Raw genomic sequence first — 23002 nt, 5'->3', positions numbered from 1 at the left:
CCATTCGGTTCAGCAGGTGAACACCAGGCTGTCGGGACCTCAAGCTTATTGTTAAATAACTTGAGCTGGTGCCTGCCAGGTGCATTCATGGCGCCAGGTACCACAGGAGCAAAGAGCGGGGGGCGTTGATGGGGAAGTCAGGAAATAACCTCGAGAAGGAAGCATGTTTTTGAGCTGCTTCCAAGGATGAGTTGGCCTTGAGTGCTTGGAGGAGAAATTGGCCAGGAATAAAAGATTTTCAGGCGGGGAGAGCAGCATGAGCCGAGATTTAGAGACGAGTCAGGGATGTCTGGTGTGGTGGGCGGAAGCAGGGAGCGTCCGGAGGCAGTCTGGACCCTCTGCAGGGCCTTGAGTGTCCCATCCAATTTTCCGGGTGGTCCAATGCAGCCCATTTCAACTGGAACAGCACCCTATGGTCCCCGGGCCTCGTCTTCTCCAAACTCAGTGCTTAAACTTGAGCATCCAGACCGTGGAAGATTTCAGACAATCTCAAGCTACCGGAATTAGAAATTCCAAGTTGGCAGAGGGCATGTGGATTTGTGGCTTGATCTCCTGGGTTATCTGTTCTGTAAACCAGCTTGGAGAAGATAATATTTCTTTGCAGTGGTGGCTTTTTTAACTGAATAATGGGTCCCCATTCTTACCACGCCCAGGACTTGCTGAAGGAGGTAGGCACAGAGGCTGGGAGAAAATGAGTTGATTTAGGATGGCACCTGTGGTCGGCCTGTGACATGTTTACGAGGGGGAGAAAGACTCACCGCTGCCCGCTGCGCCAGGCTGGGCGTTCAAGTTTCCACTGGCCTCCCGGCGGTGCGGGAGGTGGGGTCACTGACGTCAAGAGTGGGCCTCTAGGGATGGAGGCAATTTTCAGTCTCTCTTATGACATACTGAACTCACAGGGGGCCTGTGCAACTGTTAGGGATTTGGGTCATGAAGAAAAAGGGTGTCCCTGGAGCAAGAATGGAGCGGCCACCTGGTGGGTAGAAGCAGAAACCCTGCTGCTCCCATGGACCTGCTTTGAAACCCATTTCTGTGGCTTGCTGGCTGTGAGACCTCAGAAAGGTCGCTTAGCTACTCTGAGCCTCAGTTTCCCCCACTGTAGCTTGGGAAAGGGGCTTCCCTCATAGGGGCAGTGCTTTGTGGCTCATGTGAGCTCACGTGTGGTACAGAATTGGGGCTGAAACGGAAACTGCGGGGCACCTGGCTCCAGTGGTGGGGAAACAGTGGGGACGGGAAGTCCTGAGCCGTGAGAGGCTGAGAGATGCCAGTTATAGATGGTGCCGGAGCCGCAGCTTTGCCCGAGCTTGCCCCTGTTTCCTGCGTTGGCCAGGAAGCATGGCCACAGCGGGGTGAGGCCTTGGATCGCTCCCCTCGCTCCTCCTGGGGGAAAGCAGGGCCAGTCTGGCCTAAATGGGCCTTTCTTTGGCTGTTTTTCTCTCCCTTCCTGTGAAAAGCCTCAGACACGAAGGAAATCAGAAACAGGACTCTGGGGATGGGCAGGGAGGCTTCCCAGAGCCTGGCTGGGCGATGCCCCTCGCATCCCATCACTGATTCCTGCTGGGCCTGGGAAAGGGCATTCGTCAGGCTGGGGCCGTGGGCCTCCTCCCTGTCCTGCTGAGTAGTCCCTGATCCAGGCTTTCTTTTTTTTTTTCTAGTCAATTTATTGGGGGTGATATTGGATAATAAAATTATATAGGTTTCTAGGCCTTCTGGTCACTTCATGTTCTTGGTCTTCTCCCAGTTCTGGCGTCTTACATTTTCCAGCAGTCTGGGGAGCCAGCAGCGCCCCAAATCCCTCCTTCCGAGAGCCTCCCACAGCCTGAAGGAACAGGTAGCTTTCACCCACAAGTCCTGGCTGGGCTTCTGCCCAACCCCGTCAAAATTGTCTTCCAGGGCCAGTCCCCTCTCTTAGAGGGATCATGGCAAACTCATTGGAAACAAGGGAGGTGGGACAAACGGTCCCATTTTACACCTAAGGAAACTGAGGCCCAGAGAGAGGACGTGTGATCATTCACTCTGTCTTTGTCAGCAGGCCTCCCTCTCTGCCTCTGACATGCCCCCTCTTCCCCACGGTGTTAGCTCTTTGCTTTTCAGTGGGGTCTGCAGCCCAAGGTTCAGTCTGGAGTCAGACAGACCCGGTTCAAGTCCTGCATCCCTTGATGATCAGCTGGCTGATCTCCAGTTGGCTACTCTCTCTCAGCCTCAGTTTCCCCACTCCTAAGTATTGTCAGTGAGAGTGATGACAGGATCTTCCCTGAAGATTAAATGAAATAATCATTATAATCATTAGTTAGGAGGCCCCTGTCAAGGGAGCAGGACTTAGACTTCTGGGCCCTGGTAAATAATTTCTGAAGTGAGATTGAATTTTTTAAATGCCCCCTTCCCCTCAACCCCCAACCTGTTCGAAGCCATATTATCCTGTCCAGAATGGGGCTCAGAGAGGTTATTTGGCTGCCTAAGGCCACACAGCTCGTGACAAAGGGAGACAGACTCCTGACACCTGGCTCTGTGCTTGTCTGTAGACCACAGAGGCTATTCCTAGCTTCCCGGCCCCCTTCCCCAGAGCCCACCTACCCTCTTCCTCTGTGATTTCCGGGCCTTTCCACTTTACCTGCCCCATAGACGCCTCCTACCCCAGTTAGGACTATCTCATATATCTCTGATAGCTCCATCCAAACGTATCCATCTCATGCCCCATTCCTCCGGAAGCCTGATCTCATCCCAAGGTCCAGCTGAAAACCAAACCAACCAACCCTTTCACACCTAGACACTTATAGTTGGTGCCAGCTTGCGGGAATGGGGGCTCGTGAGCATGGCACCTGAAGCCAGCAGAAAGTGTCCCTGATGGTAGGCTCTCAGGCACTGGGGACACAGGTAAGGGAAGCCTTTCGGCCCCGGATCTTCCTGGAGCCAGCGAGCAGCAGCCTCCCTGCTCCAGGACCCGCGGACAGGAAGCTTCTGAGTCAGCTCCACAGGAGAAGTTTGCAGCGTGACTTCCTCACACCTCCACTGGGCCTCGCTCTTCCTCCCTTTTCTTGTAGGTGGAGTGGCTGAAATTGGGTGATTTTTTTTTTTTTTTTAATGTGACGAAGCTATGCATCGGGGGAGCTCAGAGAAACAGCAGGCTGCGAAGGCGGGTGTCACAACCTTGGCACACCCCGTGTCTACACTGCCTGCCCGCAGGCCGGCCGCATTCTCGCAGACCTTGGGGGCAGAGGTGGTTACTCCGGCTGTGTCCTGTGTCCTGGAGGAGGAACCTGGGGTCCCTGTCACCCTCTGCTGAAGTGGTAAAACTGTTTTTTTACTCAGGGGGGTCCCTTCCTTCCTTGCGTGGGGGGCTGGAGGGGGCGCTGGGAGAGGCTCACCCTCCGCTGAAGTGGTAAAACTGTTTTTTTACCCAGGGGGGTCCCTTCCTTCCTTGCGTGGGGGGCTGGAGGGGGCACTGGGAGAGGCTGAGGCAGTGCCAGCTGGGTTGGTGCCCAGAGAAACGTGTCTCATCAAGGTGGGAGGCAGGATGGTGTGGGGCTCAGAGCTTCCAGAATCCGACTCCTTGGCTTCAAATTCCTTGATGTCCAAGCCAGGCGGCCTTGATTTCCTCATCTGAAAAATGGGGGTAAGAACGACGCTGCCTCCCAGAGTTTGGGGGAAGGAAAGGGGGAGGTGGGTCCAGGGGAGACACATTTTATTTTATGTTTTATCTCTATGTGCTTGGTATTTACCAGAGCCAGTAGTTTAAAGGAAAGAAGCTAGGATCAGGGAAGTTGGACTCGGGAGCTCACGAAGGGAATGTGCTTAGCTGGGGTCAGGCACTCAGTAAGTGCCAGGCGTTTGCTATTTTGTCACTGGCTGTCCCTGTCCCTGGGGAGGGGGTGGGTTGGGTGAGAAGTTCTGCCTCTCTCTGCCTTCGCAATGGGAACATTGCTCTACCTCGCTGGGAGGTGTGTTCTCTTAAACTGGGGCTGGACCAGCTCCCTCACGGGTGGTTGCAAGGATGCAGGGGTGACATCCAAGGCGCCCCTAGCCCCAGGGCAGTGATGCGTTTCTGGAACCTTCTGAAAGGCTTCTCTGGGTGTCATCTGGTTCCCCCCGGGGGGGTGGTGACCAGCTGGTTTCTCCCGTAGGGTGCTGTATGGAAATGCTAGGGTGTTTCCAGACGCTTGAGTTTCTTGGGGGGCGTCCCAAAGCATGTGGGGTTCTGGATTGTGTCCCCAGACCTGGGTGCAGAGCAAGGCCACTGGAGGAGCCTGGCCCCTGTCTTCCCCATGTCCCTCCTGACCCCATGACCCCTCTTCTTTCTCTCCCCTCCACCTTCCTTTCCTCTGCTGCCCAAGCTCTGAGCCAGCTGCCGTCCTTCAGAGCTTGAGTGGAGCATCTTTAGGTAAAACCAGGCATTTACCTCTCTCTCCTTGAGCCCCCAGGTGCCAGCCAGGTTCTTGGTGGCTTTTGCCCAATGGGCACTGGCTGTGATCAGAGGCGATCCCTCGGCTGTGAGGTGGGGTGGGACTCAGGGCCGTTGGGTGGCTAGGGCACCGGAGAGACAGGAAGGACCCTGAGGCTGACAGTGACAGTTCCCATGGCTCAGCATCTCTGTGGTTTCCAGGGTCTCTGCTTGTGGCTACACCCTGCGGGGGCGGGGGCGGGGGCAGGGCTCAGAACGAAGGCTCCTTCGTCATCCACTTGGGGCCACCCTTGGGGAGGCCAGCTGGGAGGAGGCGAGCGCTGCCCAGAGGCAGGTGAGGGGTCCCGCCTGGGAAGGGGGGGCACCCTGTCTCCGGCCAGGAGTTATTCACGAACAATGGGTGGAAAATTACTTTGGATTCTTTCCTGAGGGGCCAGGCAGTCTAGGGCCAGTTCAAGAAGGGGAGAGACTTCTCCACAGCCCAGGAATGCGACCAGTGCTTTATTTTAAAACAGAATAAAGCACAAAACAGCTTCAAGTGGTGGCTACTTGGGGCTGCTCGAGGCCGACAGGCCAGCTTCTGAACATGGCTCCCTGCTGAGATCGGGGACCACACCAGAAACTGCCGGCTGGCCTGGCACTGGCTTTTTCTCTGGGAACCCACTGGGTCCGTATCTACCCTTTGGGGTTGACAAGGGGGCCTCAGGCATAAGTCTGCCTCCTTCACACTGTAAATAGCTTCACACAGCCCTAGAACTGATCCCCGATCCTTGATTCCGTGAATGCTTGTTGGCTTCTTTTGATAAATGTGGAATCTGAGGACCAGAAGTTGGAGCAGCTAGGACAGCTGGGGTAAGAGCCAAGTTTCCCTGACTTTCTGTGAAACTTTGTACCCTAGACATGATGCTGGCTCTGTGGGAACGGACCGTCTAAGTGGCTCTGAAGCATTTTATTTTTATTTTTACAGATTAAAACAGCACAGTTAGTGCAAAGGGGGAGAGGGGGCTTAAAACTTGCTGGCTCCTTATTTAAAAAAGACAAGATGCTATTAAGAATAAGTGAGAAATGACACACAGAGAGTGATTATAACATTGTAACACACACAGTGATGAATTATAACAGTAAGAGACTGGGAACAAGCCAATAAGTAAATTATGGCAAATCCAACATGGAATACTACACAGCCATCAAAAAGGACGGATGCTGTTTTTTACGTGCTGATGGGAAACCATCTCCAAGATGGGAGGGTGGTGGCAGAGTAGAAGAAAGGGTTTGCAGTCTAACATCACCAATCTACTTTGACCCAGCCCCTGTTGGAGCTTATGTGGGGCCTCCCTCCAGCGTCCCTGTCATCCTGGTGGCTGGGATGCACTCCTGTGGCCCCCTGTGGGTGGTCCAGCCATTGTTTCCCAGGACACTTGCCATCTCGTTTCCAGAGGGCCCTGGGTGAAGCACTTGTAGGAAACAGTGTGTTCTCGTGGGCTCTCCTTGAGGCCAGTGGACAAAGAGACCCTCTAGAGAAAATAATGACTGAAACCTAATTAGTCGGTCTTCTCTCTCTAGGACTTCCCCAGCCAATGCCCCACCCCACCACGAAACAGGCTGTGTGTTAAGAAACACTTATAGTTTCCTGTTAAAAGTAACCAAAGACACGTGGTCACCAGTTGCCCTGTGGCTCTAGCTTCTCACCTCGAGGTGAAGGCTCCTCCCGTTTCTGCTGGGATGACCCCTGGTGCCTTGTTCTCTGCTCTTCGAGAAGTTTGGAAACACCCTCAGCTGTCCTTACTGTGCTCTTAGTTATGTGTAAATGCAACAGAAAACGCCCCCCTGCCCTCCACCCTCCAAGCTGCTTTGGGCTTCGCTGGAAGGATGACCGTTCGTGGGGCTGCTCCTCTGCCCGTCTGGGGTGGGAGCATCACGTCTTCCTGAACTTTCTCGGGAGTCCGGCGGAAAGGTGCCTGTCAGCCTCTTTCCCTGCCTCTCTCTCTGTCTCCCAAAGGCCCCAGTGCCGAGAGGGAGCCTGGGGAGCCACATGGGCTTCGGAAGGGCCTGCCCTGGGCTCAGTGCTCTGCAGTTACGGTTTTGAAATTCTTAATACTTTCCAAATAGGGGCCTGGGTGTTCCCGCTGAGTTGACGCCCACAAAGTCTGCAGCTGGTTCGCGGAGGGGTGTGAACTTCCTGGGAGGGATCGCACCGGGGCTGGGGCGCAGGGTCCACGTTCCAGTCCCGTTTCTACCTCTCATCCACGCAGTAGCAACCACCACCCAGACGTGCCTCCAGCCTCTCACGGCTCCCCCACTGGGTGGTCATCCTGCAACAACAGGAGGTAGTGGCCGGACTCACTCCCCTTTTACAGATGAGACAAACCAAGGTGCAGAGAGAGCAAGCCGCTTGCCCAGGGGCACATGGCGGGTGAGCCTGGATAGAAGAAAGCTGGCTCTGAGCCTGAGCATTCAGCACCACCACCCTGCCCCCCCCCATACGTGAGCTAAGGCTCAGTCTTTCCATCTGTGAAGTGGAGGCGATGAGAACAGCTGTCCCTGTGCAGAGCCAAGGATGTCTAAGTCCTGGAAATTTCCCGACACAGGTGCCTGGCACACGGCTACCTTCTTAAATAGCAGCCCCAGCCTCCGTGGGCCTCAGTTTCTGAATCTGCCCAATGAGGACCGTGGTTGTACCTGCCTCATGGGGAGTCAATGACACAGACAAGTGCTCAGCGCAAGGCCCAGCATAGGTGGGAGGTCAAGGTCAACATCAGGAGCTTCTGTTCCGTTGGCCCCTCTCCCTCTGGGGCAGAGGAGGGGTGATCTGTGAGTAGGGAAACTGTATGGTTTATTGTCCACACGGGGCACTTTGAGACGGAAAGGGGTGCTTTTAATACGTATGTTGGGACAAGAGGTGTAAACCAGATGTGGGCTCGCTCTACGTGGGGGTCCTGAGCGCCAGCGGCAGCTTCAGAACACCGTGAACAGACAAGGGGGTGTCGGGGAGCGAGCGAACGACACCCAGGCCCGGCCCCAGCCGGCGGGGCGCATGGCTGAGTTCTACCATCTGCCGTAGGGAACAAGGTCCCACTGACCGCTGCCAAAAGCACGAAGACACAGCCTCAGGGAGAGCGTCGCGCCGGCCACCTCGCTCAGGCCCTCTGCCAGGCGTCCGAGAAATGTCTTCAGGTTCAGCCGGCCGTGCGTCAACCTGATGTCTAGACTGAAACGCACAGTCACTCCTTCCCTGGCCCGTCGAGGAAAAGTGGCTCTTACTGAGCTGCCTTTGGGGGCAGTGCCATCGGCTTGTGGGGACGGGCGCTGTGATCGGGCAGCCGGTGCTCGGAGGCCTCTTGGAACATTCGCAACCTCGAGGCCGCGTCCGCGGTCAGGATGTCACCGGGGAGGCCGATCGCCACAGCACCCCCGTATCCGACTCTCTCAGTAAACTTCCAAAGGATGCCCTTCTGCTCCGGCCCCGGGAAGGCTTGTCACTCTCCGAAGCGGGTTTGTTTTTAGCCAGAGTAAATGGCTTCCCCTTTTCCAGACTAGGAGTCTGGGAGTTTACTGCGTGGCCCGCCCATGCTAAGTATTTAGGACATTACTTATCGCCTGCATTTTTCTTCTCTGCTTTGGCTGTGTTTTCTGTCGCCACCCACGTTTCCCTTCCTCCTTTCTCTCTTAATTAATGTTCTCCTGGGTACACGAGCCTCTTTCGAGATGCATGTTTCCTCCCTCCTGGACCCAGCCCATATGGAGACAAACCTGCGAGCGAAACACTCTGCAGGCCCCCCCCCCCCGGAGCGCCCCACCTGGAGGGGGCTGGAAGGCCAGGGGTTAAGATGGGTGCAGGGGAAGCGCTGGCTGAGGCTGGGGTGAGGAAGTGACCCCCGCTGCCTGGGGAAGGAGGTGACCGCTCATCCCCTGTGACTCCGGGCAGCTGAGCTGGGCTTGAGGTGATGCAGCGGGTTCAGTTCAGTTTGGCCAAAAGGAAGGGACAAGGTTTCTCATTGACCTCATGGGTTTTTCTAGAAGTTCTGCTGGTGGGGGTGGGGGAAGAGGGGTGGCCTGCTCTGGAAAAATGGCCAAACCCAGGGAGAATTGATTTCTGATTATTTTATTTCTGAGCCATGACTCGAGGGCTCAGGGGACACCTGAGGGGAGGTCCCCCCCCATTCACCGGGCACGGGATTGTCCCCGCTTTGCTCTCTGCGGCGTTCCCTTGCCTAGCTTGGTGTCTGGTGTACCACGGAGATTTGTCAAATTTATTGAATTAAAACCCCCACGAAGTTTATGGTGGCCGAACTGGGATTCAAACGTGGTGTTATCTGACTCGAGAAGGGGCTCTCTTGCCCTGGCTGGTGTGGCTCAGCGGTTAGAGAGTCGGCCTGGGCCCCGGAGCATCTCGGGTTCGATTCCGGCCAAGGGCTCGTACCTGGGTTGCAGGTTTGTTCGGCCCCGGTCAGGGCGCGTGGGAGGCAACCAATCGATGTGTCTCTCTCACGTCGATGTTTCTCTCCCCCCCACTCCCGCCCTCCCTTCCACTCTCTCTAAAAGGCAATGGAAAAAAATATCCTCAGGTGGTAGGGTGTGAAAAAAAAAAAGTAGTTCATTAAACGAAGCAGTCAACGGGCGCTTTGCTGGAGCCAGGCCCTTTGCACACACAGGGCCACCCACCTGCCCCGATTTCCCCGGAGCGCATTGAAGGCCCCACATCTCAGGACACCCCAAACTGGATGGCTGGCCATCCTGTGCACCCTGCAGATGGGAGCTCGTGTTCATCTTTACCCACGTTGCCGGCGGGGAGGCCGATTCCTTGACCCACGATCGCGTGGTGAGCGCAGGGCCGGCTTCGCCGCCGCGTGGGGCTTCTGCTGTGGGGCTTCTGCTCTCGGCGGCACGGAGCCGCGTTCCTTTATCTGTCACACGAGGGTGGCGGAACTTCCCGTCCGATCCTACAGCCTCTCCGGCAACAGCTTTTAGGATTCTGGACTTGCCTCTGGGTTTTAACCAGCTGTTTTTTCCTACTGAGGGTGGGGGGCGATTTTCTCAGTGAGACCCTTCCCTGGGCAAGGCTTGAGCTCTGCTTGGGAACGGTGACAGAGCAGTGATGGGGCTGAAGGGAAGGGCGGCCTGTCCCTCCTCCGCCGGGGCCTGGGAACTGGGTGGGATCTCACATTCCCAACGACCTGCTTGCTGGCAGCAGCGCCAGCCCTTTTGTCAACTGCCTGGGCTGGAGCCAGGGAATTCCAAAGGGCCAGAACCTGCCTGAACGCCCTGGGGGCCTGGCCCTGGGGCTGCCTCCTGGGCAGGGTGCGGCGGGGGTGGCTCAGGGCTCTGGGATCTCTCAGGAGTCCATCTGGCTGGACAGGACCCTGCAGCCCCCTGCTTGCCCCAGAGCCTGGTGTGTGGTGAGTGCCCTGCCCAGAGGTGGGTGAGTCGGGTCACCGAGGGCTCTTTGAGGTGGGATTGTGGATGTGTGCAGCTGGCACCACTGCAGGCCCCGTGCACAAGTGGGGTCAGGGGCTGCAGGAACGCAGGGCTCTGCATCCAGTGGGGTCTCTCGTGGGCAGGTCACAGAATGTCAAGGGCAGTCACCGTGACGGAGGACGTGGGCCCTAGTGTCGGAGGTTCAAATGCCACCTCTGCCCCTTCCTAGCTGTGGGACCTCGGGTTAGGAGCTTTGCTTCTTTGTGCCTCAGTTTCCACATCTGCAAAATGGGAATGAAAATACTCACCTCGAAGGTCCGTCTGAGTGGAGGCACTGGGTACCCTGTCTGCGCCTGAGGAGTGGGCATCGTCATCGCCCCCAGCCTCGCAGCTTCTGTTCCTCTCACCCCACGACTGCACCCCAGGACCCTGTGATGGCTGAGGGCTTCTGAGTTTCCACAGAGAAGGCTTGCTGGTGGGAGGTCTTAGGGAGAGGAAGGAGTGCTGCCTGAATGCCTTGCGATGAGAGGGGCCGTCAGCCCACTTAAGCAGCTGGGCCTGTTGGAACACGGGCTCTGGAGTCCCCCAGATCTGAGTTCAGGTCCTGTTTCACTTGGTGCTGGCTGGGGATCTTGATTAGGTTCCTTTCCACGCCTCAGTTTCAACCCCTGTTAAGCGGGAATAATAAACGTGCTCTCCTGGACTGGGGGGCAGGGCGCCTGTCAGGATACGGGGACATAAGGCAGCGTCCAGCCCGATGCCTGGCACATGTCAGTGTGATCACTTGCTTTCCTTTTGTCATTACTTTGCCGCCCACTCCGCCTGGGTTTGGGCAGCGAGGCAGGGGCAGCAGAGAGCCAAGAAAAGGACAGCCCCCGGCAGAGGGACCTGCGCGAACCAAGGCTCAGAGACCTTGAACCCCTGGGCTCCTGAAGCACGAGGGAGCGGGTTGGTTTGGAAAGACTTGAGCTGCAAGGTCCCCCTCAGTCACCCCTCTCTGACTCCAGGCAGGGGCTTCCTGTGGATCCTGCAGCCCTGTCCTGGGTCAGTGACCCCAGTTTGCTGACCTCACCCAAGCTGGCCAAGGGGAAAGGAGACCAGTGTTCCCACCCAGGGGCCCTCCCTTCCTCTTTCTGCAGCTTATCTCCACCGGGCTTCTCGGCCTGTGCTGCCCTTTCCCCTAAACGTCCCCTCCCTGGAGCTCTGTCGTATTAGTATCACACCACAGCCCACCTACATGCTTTTAGACTTTTTTACATCAATAGTGAGATTAATAAGAGCCATGATCTAGTCTAAGCCCTTGACATATGTCAAGTTATTTAATCCCAAAACAGTTCTATGTAACAGGTACTCCTATGTCCCCCACTGTGCAAATGGGGAAACCGAGGCACAGGGTGGCTAAATGATATTCCCCAGGTCCCACAGCTAGCTGGGATTAAACCCAGGCAGTCTGGCTCCCAAGCTGGTTGCTCAGTTCCATTTAGTAAAGGCTTTGCACCCACCAAGGCTCAGCTCAAATGTCACCTCCTCCAAGAAGCTTTCCTGATTTCCCCAGTCACCATCTCTTTGCTTTGTATAGAGCCAGGGCCACAAACTCAGCAACTGACAGGGCCAGGCAGGAGACACAAATGACTAATGTAGGGAACTTATTCAGTTGCACAAAGAAATACGTGCCCTCCCGTTACAATTGAAAGTGAGAATAGCTGAGTTCATCTTTCTGTTGCCGGGATGCTCCTATTTCTACAACACAGAGACCCAGGGTAAGCTCTTTGGTGGGTTGCAGCTGACTCCTTGCCCCTGTGTGAGTGGAGACTAGGCCATCTCACCCCCACAGCATCTAGCAAAGAAGCGTGGCACTTAGAAGATACCCACTAGCTGCTTTTTAAATGGATGCTTGAATGTAAGGACCCAGGCTGTTTCCTCCACCTGCCAAACCTGCTCCTGCCTCAGGGCCTTTGCCCCTGGAGTGCTCAGGTCTCTGCTCAAAGGTCACCAGGCTCAGAGAGGCCTTTTATAAGCACTCTACCTATAATAGGACCCCTTCCCACATCTCTATGCCCCATTTCTCTTTATATTTTATTTGTAGCACACGTCACCACCTGCTGTTACAGTCATTTGACTTTTCTGCATTTACCTAGCGCTTTAATGAACCAGGTGTCCTTCAAAATTTCACCAACGTAAACTCAATCCTCTTAACAACTCTGTGAGGGAGGAGCTGCTATCACCCCTATTTTTTCAGATGAGGGAACTGAGGCACAGAGAGGCATGGTGCCTTGCCTAAGGTCACACAGCTGGTGAGGGTCAGAGCTGGGATTCAACCCAGACGGTCTGGCTCCAGAGATGTTTGCCTTTTTTATTATGGTTTATGTTTGTTACCTGTTCCTCCCCCTCGAGAATGCCAGCCCCTCCAGGGGAGTGACCATGTCCTTTTGTTCCCTGCTGTGTCCCCAGGGCCAGCTCTGGGCTTGGTGCAGCATAGGTGTTTAATGAACATTTCTTAGAAGGATGGAGGCAAGAAGACGGGGGGGAACAGAGAACTGGAGGGAAGGGTCCTTGGCTTTCGAGCTTCCTCTAGCTGAATGTCAAGGCCATCTTACTGGAAGTTTCTCAGCTTCCTGGCGGGGTTGAGTCAGCCTGTCTGAGAGGGGCCCCGTTCCATCTCCCTCTCCCTCCCTAGCCCTCCAATGGGGCCTCTGTTTTCTGACCTCTCCCAGGCAAAGGTGCCAAAACCGCACTCCTGGAACCCTGGGCCCATGCTGAGCACACTTCCTCCCTTGACTGGGCCGTGGGGGAGAATGTTCCAGGCTGGAGGCAGGAAGTCTCCAGAACAAGATGGGCTGGAGTGAAGGGGGCTGTTGGGCAGCCAGCGAGGGGCCTGGGCGGGGCTGCCTGTGGCCAGATGTGCTCAGGGCCTCAGTACTGCTCAGGCCACGAGCAGAGGGGAGAGGAGAAGGCCGGGAGGGGGACCTGATGCTGCGGTCCCCTGGTGTCTCCAATTTATCCAACATTCCCTGACATCTGGCCCTGTGCTGAGCAGTTCCCAAGGAGCCCGGTGCCCTGTGGAGTCCTCCATGGGCCCCAACATAGTGGATGGCACTGAGGGAGCAGCGGGGACACAATTCCTTCCCAGTTTCTCCTTTCCTAATAGCCATCAGTAATCGCGATCGTGACAGGCACGATGCCAGGCACTTTTTCTTGAGTCCTTGCAACTCTTGGAGATTGCTACAGATGAAGAGTCTGAGGCTCAGAGAGGTGAAGTAACCTGTGCAAGGTCACACAGCCCGCATGAGCTGGAGCTGGGATTAAAATTTAGCTTGAAGCGATATGTAACATGATTCCAGGGAAAATCGAGAGAGGAAGAGCCAGAAGCCCGGCCTGGAGCTCCTGATTTTGTTACCGGAAAGGGGACCTCGCCCTGAGCAGGTGTTCCTCGGGCTGGCCGGTAGTGTGACTTCATGTAAGAAAGATTTCACAAAACGAGTCCTGGTGATTTTGAGAGTATGTTTTTTAAAGCTGGGGACAGTGAAACAAGGGAGGGCCTAGGATAGAAGCCACAGGAGAGCCTGGGTGGGGTGGCTTTGGCTCCCTCGGAAGTCAGAGAAAAGGGGGCCTTGGAGGCAGGTTCACGGTGTTAGCCCAGGACAAGCTGCCGCTGCCCATTGATCCCCTGGTTGCAAGTTTTGAGGGAACCCTTAGAATTTAGGAAATGCATGCCCAAGAGGGAAGAAGAGGGGAGAAGGGAAGGGAAAGGCACAGGCAGGCTGGGTCTTTTGTTTTGAGGCTTTTTAAAAGCTGGGAGTTTGGGGGGTGGTCTTAATAGCATATTCATCAGCTTTTCCAGATGTGTTCTTTCAGGGTCGTGGTCTTCGCCGATTGGTTAGCGCCAGGGCAGGGGGTCATTAGTCCTGGCAGCTGGTCCTGGCATCTCCCACCTTGTTTTGCTGCTTTTTTTGGGCCTGAAGCTGAAATACAACCGATGTTATCTCCAGGGAGGTGAGCTTCTGCATCTGGCTGTCAATTGCTCAACCAGTTTGTTCAGCTGTCTCTGGTTCTTCATTCCACTGCCAAGAAATTTTCCTAACTTCTTACTATCCTGCCTCAATTCTACTCACTGGCTGGGTAACTTTGGGAAAGATTGCCAAGCTTGTCTGAATCGGTTTGCTCATCTGTGAAATGGGAACAAGGGGGGCGTGGCAGGGGGCTGAGACCCTACAGGGGGCTGGCTCTTTTGCTAGGTGCCTCAAATTCTTCCCTTCCCTTCATCTTCACAGTATGTTGGGTCATCTTTATGTCCCAGGAAGGCCGTCTCCTTGTCATGCTCGAATGCCCTGGGCTGGCAGAGTGGGACAACAGCTGGATTTCAGCCGAAGGGCTTTAATGAAGTGGAAAAGTGCTTTGCAGAGGCTCCCGCAGAGGATGTGGGGATGCCAGGAAGGGGGACCGGGCTGAGCCGAGGTGGAGGAGCAGCCACAGCTTCCTGATGCAGCCGGGACAGCGTGCGGTCGGGGGGAGGCGGCTGAGCGCGACCGCCGCCTGTGGCCCGGCTCCCAAGCCTCCCCGGCTTCCAGACACTCTCCAGACTCATCTCAGCTCCGGAAACACAGCCCTTTGCTCTGGTTCAGACTCTGCAAACGGGATCCCTCCTGGCTTTCTTCCCACCGTGGGACAGGAACGCGGCTGGTGCTCACAGATAAGTCACCGTCTGATTTTTCTACATGAACACTTGCCGGGCACCTGCCGTGCGCCGGGTTCTGCGTCCGTATCATTGTTTCGTGACACGCTCACAATAACTCCAGGAGGGAGAAATGAGTCCAGCCTCATATTACAAACCACCACCCCGCTGGGTTTGTGTGGGGTGAGGCACAGAAAGCGCTTCTCAGCACCCTGGCATGCATAGTAGGTGCTCAAAAAAATACTGTTATTTCGGTGGTTATTACTAATATTAGTTAACCCTGACATTCTGGGTTTCAAAGCTCCTTATCAGGATGGCCGGCTGGCTCTCATGTACCGACCTGGGGCTCTGGTGTGAGTTTCAGGGGTCCGGCGAGGTTTTCGTTCATCTCAGAGCAAGAAAGAGGGAAGGAGGGAGAGAGCAAAACCCAGAGGTTGAAAGCAAGGGCTCCAGAAGCAGACGAGCCTGGTGCTCAGCTTCCTTGCTCCTCTCACCCACAGCAGGTGGGGGCCCTGTTGATGGGGATAGTTGCTTTGGCTGCCACCTCCCAGGTGTCTCAAGGTGCCAGGAGGAGAAGCCATGCTTTGGGGCGATATCCGATGCAGCCTGGCTCTCAGGGCTGACAGTGGGCTATGCTGGCTGGATTTAGGGGGCAGGATCCAAGACGATGACTTCTCAGGGGGGCACCCATTGTTATCTGACATGGGACGTGGCCCTGAGCAGGTCTGCCTAGGGCCAGCCGGTAGTATGTGGGTTCTTGACTTCGTGCAGGAAAAATTTCACGACACAAGTCCAGGTGACTATGAGAGAATGTTTATTAAAGCCGGAGACAGTGAAACCGGGAGGGCCTAGGATAGAAGCTGCAGGAGAGCCTAGGCCGGGCTGCTTTGGCTCACTGGGAAGTCAGAGAAAAGGGGGCCTTGGAGACAGGTTCAGGGGGTTAGGCTGGGACGAGCTGCTGCTGCCCATTGGTCCCCTGGTTGCAAGTCTCGTGGGGACCCTTAGAATTTAGGAGATGCAGCCTGTGAGGGAAGAAGAGGGGAAGGGAAAGGCACAGGCAGGCTGGGTCATTTGTCTTGAGGCTTTTGTGTCTCTCTTGCATAGAGGCATCTTAGGGGAGATCTCAGGGGAGGGTTCCAGCAGAATATTCATCAACTTTTCCAGAGCTGTTCTTTCAGGGTCGTGGTCTCTACTGATTGGTCAGTCATTGCAGCTGGTCTTGGTGTCAGCCGTTCAGTGTTGCTGCTTTTCTGGGCCAGGAGCTGAAATACAACTGAGGCCTAGATGTTATCTCTAGGGAGGTGATCTGCATCTGCTGTAAATTGCCAATTGGATCAGCTATCTGTCTCAGTTTCCTCGTTCTACTAGCTAAGGAATTTTGTTAGCTTCTTACTATCCCGCCTCATTACAAAGCCACAGAGTACAGGCTCCAAGCCCATGCTGTGAGCAGGACACCCAGCGCCTGCCATGGGCCGCCTCCGACCACATCCTGAGCGGCTCTCGTGAACCCCCCCAAGTGCCAGCTGCCTCCCAGACATGCTGTGCACACGGCTTAGGATTATTGGCATGAGTGGACTCACAGATGACTTAAGGGGATTAAGCGAATGGGTTACTAGGCCTCCCAGTCCTGTGGGATATAAGAAAGAGAGAATATGTGTTTACAGGCTACCTCCAGGGGCTGGGACAGTGTTTATGGAGAGAGACACAGGCCATCTGCCCCATGGCTTCAGACACAGGCCGAGTGGCCGAGAAGACACGTAGTGTTTGTTCGTTGGACTCATTGTTGGGGTTCAAGTGGCTTTCTGGCCTGGAAGGAGAGATGTCTATCCAAACATTCTTGCTGGGAGCCCTTTGTGCCTGGGAATGGCTGCTAGGTCTGCTATAAAATAGTGGGTTTGGGTTTGGAAGGAGGCGTTTGCATACTACCTGGGCCCTGGGTGGGGCTGGGGCTGGGGTCAAGCCCCAGGGGTGGCAGGGGCCAGATTGCTTGGGCCTTGGGGACCTTGGTAAGGAGTTGGTGTTATTCCAAGGTTAAGGGGAGCAGCTGAGAACTTTTAAGCAGGAAGTAATATGATGTGGTTTGCATTTTAAAAAGATCTCTCCAGCCACTAGGTGGGAAATAAAACCACAGTGGAAGCGAGAGGCTGGTTAGGGGCCCATCATAGTCATCCAGGGGAGCAGAAGTGATGGACAGGATTTGTGAGCTGTTTAGGGGACAGTGGGTAAGATTTGACAGACATGGTGTGAGGGAGGTGGAGGCAGGGACAACCTGGGCTCTCCCTTGGAGTCTCAGCAGGAAACGAACTACCCACTCAAATGGGGTGGTTGATGGGAGCTTAGGTGAGGGGGAACTTAGAAAAGGCAGGGGGCAGATAAGAGATATGCATCGGTTCAAGGTCTCAGGTGCAAGGAGACCCTCCTGCCCTAGGTTGGGGGCTGGAGGGCGGAGTGGTCACTGCCACCCAAGGGGCACAGCTGTGGCCAACTGATGGAGATCCTGCGGGGAGGGAGCCAGGAGTAGAAACACCCGGCCTCGCTCTCCCACTGCCCCCTAACCCCCACTACCAGAGGTCAGAGGGCAAGGAGCCTAGTGCCAGGCATTGGCATAGATATTTGGGGTCTCCTGTTTCTGTGCTCTCCCCAGCTACTGGAGGTTTCTGGGGCCCCTGCCTCTGAGAAGGTGGGTTGGCCAGGTCCAGAGGCATAAGCTCCGGGCTTCACCAACTCCTGCTGAGCCCTAAGCTCACAGGGACCCCATCTCAAGGGAAAGGAAGTGGGACAGCCCATCAGACGGCCAGTGCCTCTAGCCCCCCTGCGGAGACTCAGTGTGAGCTCCGAGTGTGGGCGTGGGACCAGAGGAAACTCTCTCCCAACACAGAGCTAATTCTGTCCCGGGGCTGGCAGCCAGGCCCGCCGCTGAAATATCAGCTGGCGCTGTGCGGTTTTGAGGTCTCTGAGTCTCTCAGAGCTGCGGATCAGGGAACTGGAACCCCTGGGGTGTTTCCTGGAGCCATCTGGCGGGGGGCTGGGAGGTCCCCTTTCTGAAGGGTGAGAAACTGGTGGATGGACCAGCAGGGGAACTGGCAGCAGGCAGAGACCTCAGACCTGCAGTCAGTGGCTGGGCCTGGGGGAGGTGGGGACATTGCTGAGGAGGGAGGGACATGTGTGGCCCGGACAGTGGTGTCTAGAAGGTCCCTTTAGGTCTCCACTGCTGGCTGAGGCTGTGTTTTTGGACGAGTCAAAATAGCAAAGGTTTCGGGGTCAGAGAGTCTTCGGTCTGCATCCTGAGCTGATGCTTAAAGGCTGTGTGAGCCTGGGCTGCTCACTTCACCTCTCTGAGCGAGCTTCTGTTGGCAGACTTGCACAGTGAGGACGCGGAGTGGTGGGGCATCAGGGGTGGGAGGTGCCAGACAGAGTTATAGGCTCTGGAGACACACCCGCCACACACAAGACAGCCCAGGGTCCTGTTCTGTGTGGCTGAGGGAGGTTCGCGTGCTCTCTCGACCTCAGTTTCCCCAGCTACAAAATGGGATGCCCTCCGGGGGGCCTATCAGTTCCCAAAAGCCTTTCAGCGGCCAAGATGGATGGAAGAGAGACATGAGGGGCTGCCCAGCCAGGCTGTCAGGGTGGGCTGTGGGGGAGGTGGGACATGGGGACAGGAGCCAGGCCACACACTAGGGAAGAGCCTCCAGTGTGCCTGATGGGCTCCCACGCCCACGGCCGGCTGATAAGGCGCCTGCGCTAGGCCTGGGGCCGCGGCCAGGGGAAGGTTAGCGGCAATCTGTGACCGGGCAGCAAAGGGCTGGGAGGGCCGGTGAGTGGCTGCTGGCAGCCTGGGCTGGCTGGGCACACAGGTGAGTGATGTGGGCAGGTGAGGGGCTGCTGAGCCTCTCAGAGGGCGGGGTGGGGAGAAAAGGAGGGACAGGGTGACAGAGAAGACAGACAGGGAGGCTCCTTGGAGAAGAGAGAGGCAGAGAGTGAAACACACAGAGAGGCACTTGCAGAGATCGGGAGAGGGGCAGAGACAAGAGACAGAGGGAGATACACGGACAAACACGACAGAAAGGGAGTGAGTCCTTTGCAGACTCAGGGTGCCCATTTGGCCCAGGGACATGGGCAGTGACACCGAGAGGAAGCGGAAGGACACCTCTGCCACCCAGATGCCTCTCAGCCCTGCTGTCCCGGAGCCTGTGGGGACACTGGCAGGAGAGTAGTCAGCAGCTGGAGGAGGTGGGGCCCTTGACTCCTAAGTACCTGGGTTTAAATCCCTGCACTGCCTCTAACCGGTCGTGTGGCCTCAGGCAAGTGACCCTTCCGCCACTTGGTAGATGAGTACAGATGACAGCGACCTGGCAGGGTTAGGGGGAGGTCCAGGTGTAAAAGGCGTGTCTCCTGCACCCCGGCCTCCTCACTCGGGCCAAGGAGCAGTAGGCTGCACACATCCCTGAGGGATGGATGAGTGAATGAATAAATGAGCTCTGCTTCCAAAGGACGTTTCCCAGAGCTTCTGGGATCACGACACATTCCCATTTGGGTCACTAACTAGAGGCAGAGGGGCTTGGGGAAAATCCCAGGGAACTCACAGCCTCGGCTTGCCCCATCCATAAAATGCACACCCAGAACCCTGCCAGAATGACCTCGTGAAGCCTCCTGGGAGGTCCCAGGAGGAGCAAAGGCCAGAGGATTCTGGAATATTTGGAGACGAGCAGCGGACAAGGAAAGAGTGGGTTTGGCAGTTCAGCAGGTTCTGAGCTTCTTCCTCTGTTCGGAATGATGAATTTGATGTGCCTGAGCTACCTGCGTGACCTTGGGCACTTTATTGACCTTCTCTGGGCCTCAGTTTCCTCATCTGTAATAGTGCTTAGAACCGTGCCGGGAATGCAATCAGGGCTATAGACATGGTTGTTTAACAAAAATTAAGCAAAGACCATCTGCCTAAGGTTTTTGTTCTCTGTGACGGGAGGAACCAGATGTGACCTTGAGCCCCAGCAAGGGTCTGCGGTGGTGTGGGCAGGGCCATCAGCCTCGGGATCTTCTGCCTGGTGACCATCTGGCCCCTGGCAGGGGCTGGGTAGCCAAAGAGGGGCCAGGGCCTCGGCTACTGCATGGCCGCCTCCAGCTGGGCTGGTGCAGTGACTTCCTTGGCTCCTCCAAGTTCATTTCCTGCCTGACAGAGGAGGCTGGGGGGTGGGGGGAGCCTGAGTCCCCCGGGGTAGGGTCAATGCTGCTTGTTTGGCCCTTGGCCTGCCCAGTGTGGCTTCATCAAGGATTCAGTGACCCAGGCACTGCCCAAACAGAAACCCCAGGCAGGGGTCTGGGGTGTCCGTTTGTTTGCTTTGGGTTTTCTGGGCCTCAGGAGAGGCGGGAGGGGTGACATCATGACCCGTCTGGGTCCATCTCCATCTGCATCGTCACTGGCCCCCGGAAGCCCCCGCGCTTGTCTTATTTTCTCTCTTCAGGGCACTCACTTCCTTTAGCCCCGATTTCTCCCCCCCATTTCCTCTCCCACGGAGCCTTTCTAATGAGTTCAATGTGTACCCTAATGTGTTCAGTGTGTGATTCCGCCGTGTGCTTGCAGAACGTGCAGTGCTGCTTTGTGCGTGTGGCTGCTTTTGCAAGCGAGTTGCCAACGTCCCTAAGTGCTGTGGGGTAGGTGGCTTCAAGATGCTTCGCCTTCCGTTGCTCTGTGCGCTGGGTCATCTGTTGCTTGGAACGTTCACCCGGCCCCCCTCTTCCAGCCACTGGCAGGCGCCTCTGTGCGCCCCCCGAGGGTCCCGGGTCCTTGACCATTTCGCTGCGTACACAGCCTCCCTGGTAGCCCGAACCTGCGACTCCTTGCGGGAGGAACCCACACCCCCAGGACAAGGGGGAGGGATATAAATGCTCGGCCTCCTGGAATGGGACCTCCATTGTCCCCTGAGCCCCGGCCTGAGCCAAGGCAGCCTTCTGTGCCCTTGCCCAGGCTCCTCCCCTTCCCAGCCCTACTCTTCCACTCCCCGATTTTTCCGGGAACATTTCCTTAATAAGTCACTTTTGCAGGAATCCTCATTTGAGGCTTGCTTCTGGGGGACTGAAGTCAAGGGATACCCCGCAAACACTGCAGGAGCATCCTGGGGTGTGGTTCCTTGTGTGGGGGGCCCCGTGAGGAGCACAGGGGGCCTGGGCTCCAGCCTGCCACACTGAGCGAGGGGTATCCATGCCAGCCTTCTAGTCCCTGCCACAGGCTGGTAGGCACAGAGTGTCACCTGGTTGTGATTCTCGTTTGCATGTCTCAGAGCATCAGTTTGTCGTATGCCTGGGTTTGGGGGTTTCCCTCTCATGAATGAACTGTTTATATCGTTTGCTGGTTTTTCTGTTGGGATTGCTGTCGTTTGGGTTGGCAGGAAGGGGCTCCTCGTACTTTCTAGACAGAAATTCCTTGTTGGGTTTAGAGATGGGTTATCTCGTTTGTGAGTGTGTGTGCCCGTGTGTGTGTGTGTGTGCCCGTGTGTGTGTGCCCGTGTGTGTGTGCCTGTGTGTGTGTGTATGTGCCCGTGTGTGTGTGTGCCCGTGTGTGTGTGTGTGCCCGTGTGTGTGTGTGTGTGTGCCCGTGTGTGTGTGTGTGTGCCCGTGTGTGTGTGTGTGCCCGTGTGTGTGTGCCTGTGTGTGTGTATGTGCCTGTGTGTGTGTGTATGTGCCCGTGTGTGTGTGTGCCCGTGTGTGTGTGTGTGCCCGTGTGTGTGTGTGTGTGTGTGCCCGTGTGTGTGTGTGTGTGCCCGTGTGTGTGTGTATGTGCCCGTGTGTGTGTGTATGTGTGCCCGTGTGTGTGTGTGTGCCCGTGTGTGTGTGTGCCCGTGTGTGTGTGCCTGTGTGTGTGTGTATGTGCCTGTGTGTGTGTGTGTGTGCCCGTGTGTGTGTGTATGTGCCCGTGTGTGTGTGCCCATGTGTGTGTGTGCCCGTGTGTGTGTGTATGTGTGCCCGTGTGTGTGTGTATGTGCCCGTGTGTGTGTGCCCATGTGTGTGTGTGCCCGTGTGTGTGTGTATGTGTGCCCGTGTGTGTGTGTAGCCCACTATAAGGATAGGGCTGAGGCCCCAGCATGGGCCAGGCCTTGGGGTAGAGAGCTGGGGCAAGACGCCCAGGCACAGAGCGAGTGAGCTGGGGAAACCACAGACAGCAATGCTAAATTATAACAGGGACAATGACGTAGGTGTTATGGGTTATATTGTGTCATCAAATTTATATGTTGACATCCCAACCTCCGTTATTTCAGAATGTGACTGTATTTGGAGATGGGGCCTTCAAAGAGGTGACTGGGGTAAAATGAGGTCACTAGGGTGGGCCCTCGTCCAGTCTTTCTGGTGTCCTTATAAGAAGAGGAGATTTGGGCACACACACAGAGGGATGACCATGCGAGGACACAGGGAGAAGACAGCCATCTACCAGCCCAGGAGAGAGGCCTCAGGAGAAACCCATGCAGCCAACACCTTGATCTTAGGCTTCCAGTCTCCAGAAATATGAGGGGAAAAGTTTAAGCCTCCCAATCTGTGGCTCTTTGTGATGCGGCAGCCCGAGCTCGCTGATAAAGCGGGCGTCCGTCAAGCCCCGTGCTTCTGAAGCCTCGGAGCGAAGGGTGCCACCCCCTTGCAGGGCTGTCTGGGGACAGCCTGTGACACCATTTCTGGTGGGCTGGGCACCAGCACACAGTAAGTGCCCAGTAAATGATGTCAGTACAGTAACGCACGTGCTTCTTAAGTGCTTGCTGTGCCGGGCCCTGAGCTGGGGGCTGGTGGAGAGCGAGCTCTGTGATCCAGCGGGGCATTTAGGCAGGGGATGGCCGAGGGAGGGGGCCCGGTAGGACATGGTTAGCCTCAGAGGGAGGCCTGGGAGCTGGACAAGGTGGAGATGAAGGAGGCAGGAGGGGTCAGCTCCAGGTGCTAATAGAAAACTCTGGTGAACACTCATTATAGATGGGGCCACCACTAACAACAACGACGACTGACACATAAGTAATAGTGGCCTCGTCCTCTACAGTGGTGCAGAACCCTTCTCTTTACCTCCCTGTGCCTTGGTGTTCCTGTCTGAAAAATAGGTATAATCATGTCTCATTTCACATGAGCCCTAACAAGATGAAGGGGGGCGGTTCTTACCCCCCCTGGAGGGGTGAGGAGACTGGAGCTTAAAGAAGCAAAATCTTTGCTTGTGTTGCCCTTGACCTGCCCTTGAACCCAGAGCTGGGAGACAAGTGGGCAGGATGCCTTAGTCCTCTGGCCTTCCTGGCCCCTCCCACCTTCCCAGACGAAGGCCATTTTCGGAGGGAGTTAAGAGTGGAAGCCTGCGGGGGGGGGGGGGAAGAACAGTAATAATAACAGTAACAACATAGTGCTTACCCAGTAACCGTGCTAAGTACTTTGCATGTGACGTTTAATTCTCTCAACCATTCCAAACTATTATGATCATGCCCATTTGATAGCTAAGACGACTGAGGTGCAGAGAAGGTAACTGACTTGCTCAGGGTCACAGGAAATTCATACGGGCT

At 55.9% G+C, this 23002-nt stretch overlaps 1 protein-coding gene across 6 annotated transcripts in view; it reads left to right on the top strand.

Annotated features, from left to right (window-relative positions):
• The window catches only part of CMKLR1 (chemerin chemokine-like receptor 1), an 88640-nt gene that overhangs the window by 58675 nt on the left and 6963 nt on the right, over window positions 1-23002 (top strand). The window contains exon 1 of one of the 6 annotated variants that reach the window (XM_081123331.1): window positions 3114-3287. The exons of 3 other annotated variants lie outside the window; for them this stretch is intronic. The gene's annotated coding sequence lies outside the window, so the exon portion shown is untranslated. Of the gene's footprint in view, window positions 1-3113; window positions 3288-3365; window positions 3380-14436; window positions 14515-23002 lie in introns of those variants that run through there. 2 more of the 6 variants (XM_081123332.1, XM_081123333.1) reach the window with 2 other exon arrangements.

The sequence above is a fragment of the Miniopterus schreibersii genome (assembly GCF_964146895.1).
Source record: "Miniopterus schreibersii genome assembly, chromosome: 20".
Taxonomy (NCBI): domain Eukaryota; kingdom Metazoa; phylum Chordata; class Mammalia; order Chiroptera; family Miniopteridae; genus Miniopterus; species Miniopterus schreibersii.
This window is presented reverse-complemented; position numbering and strand designations above follow the sequence as displayed.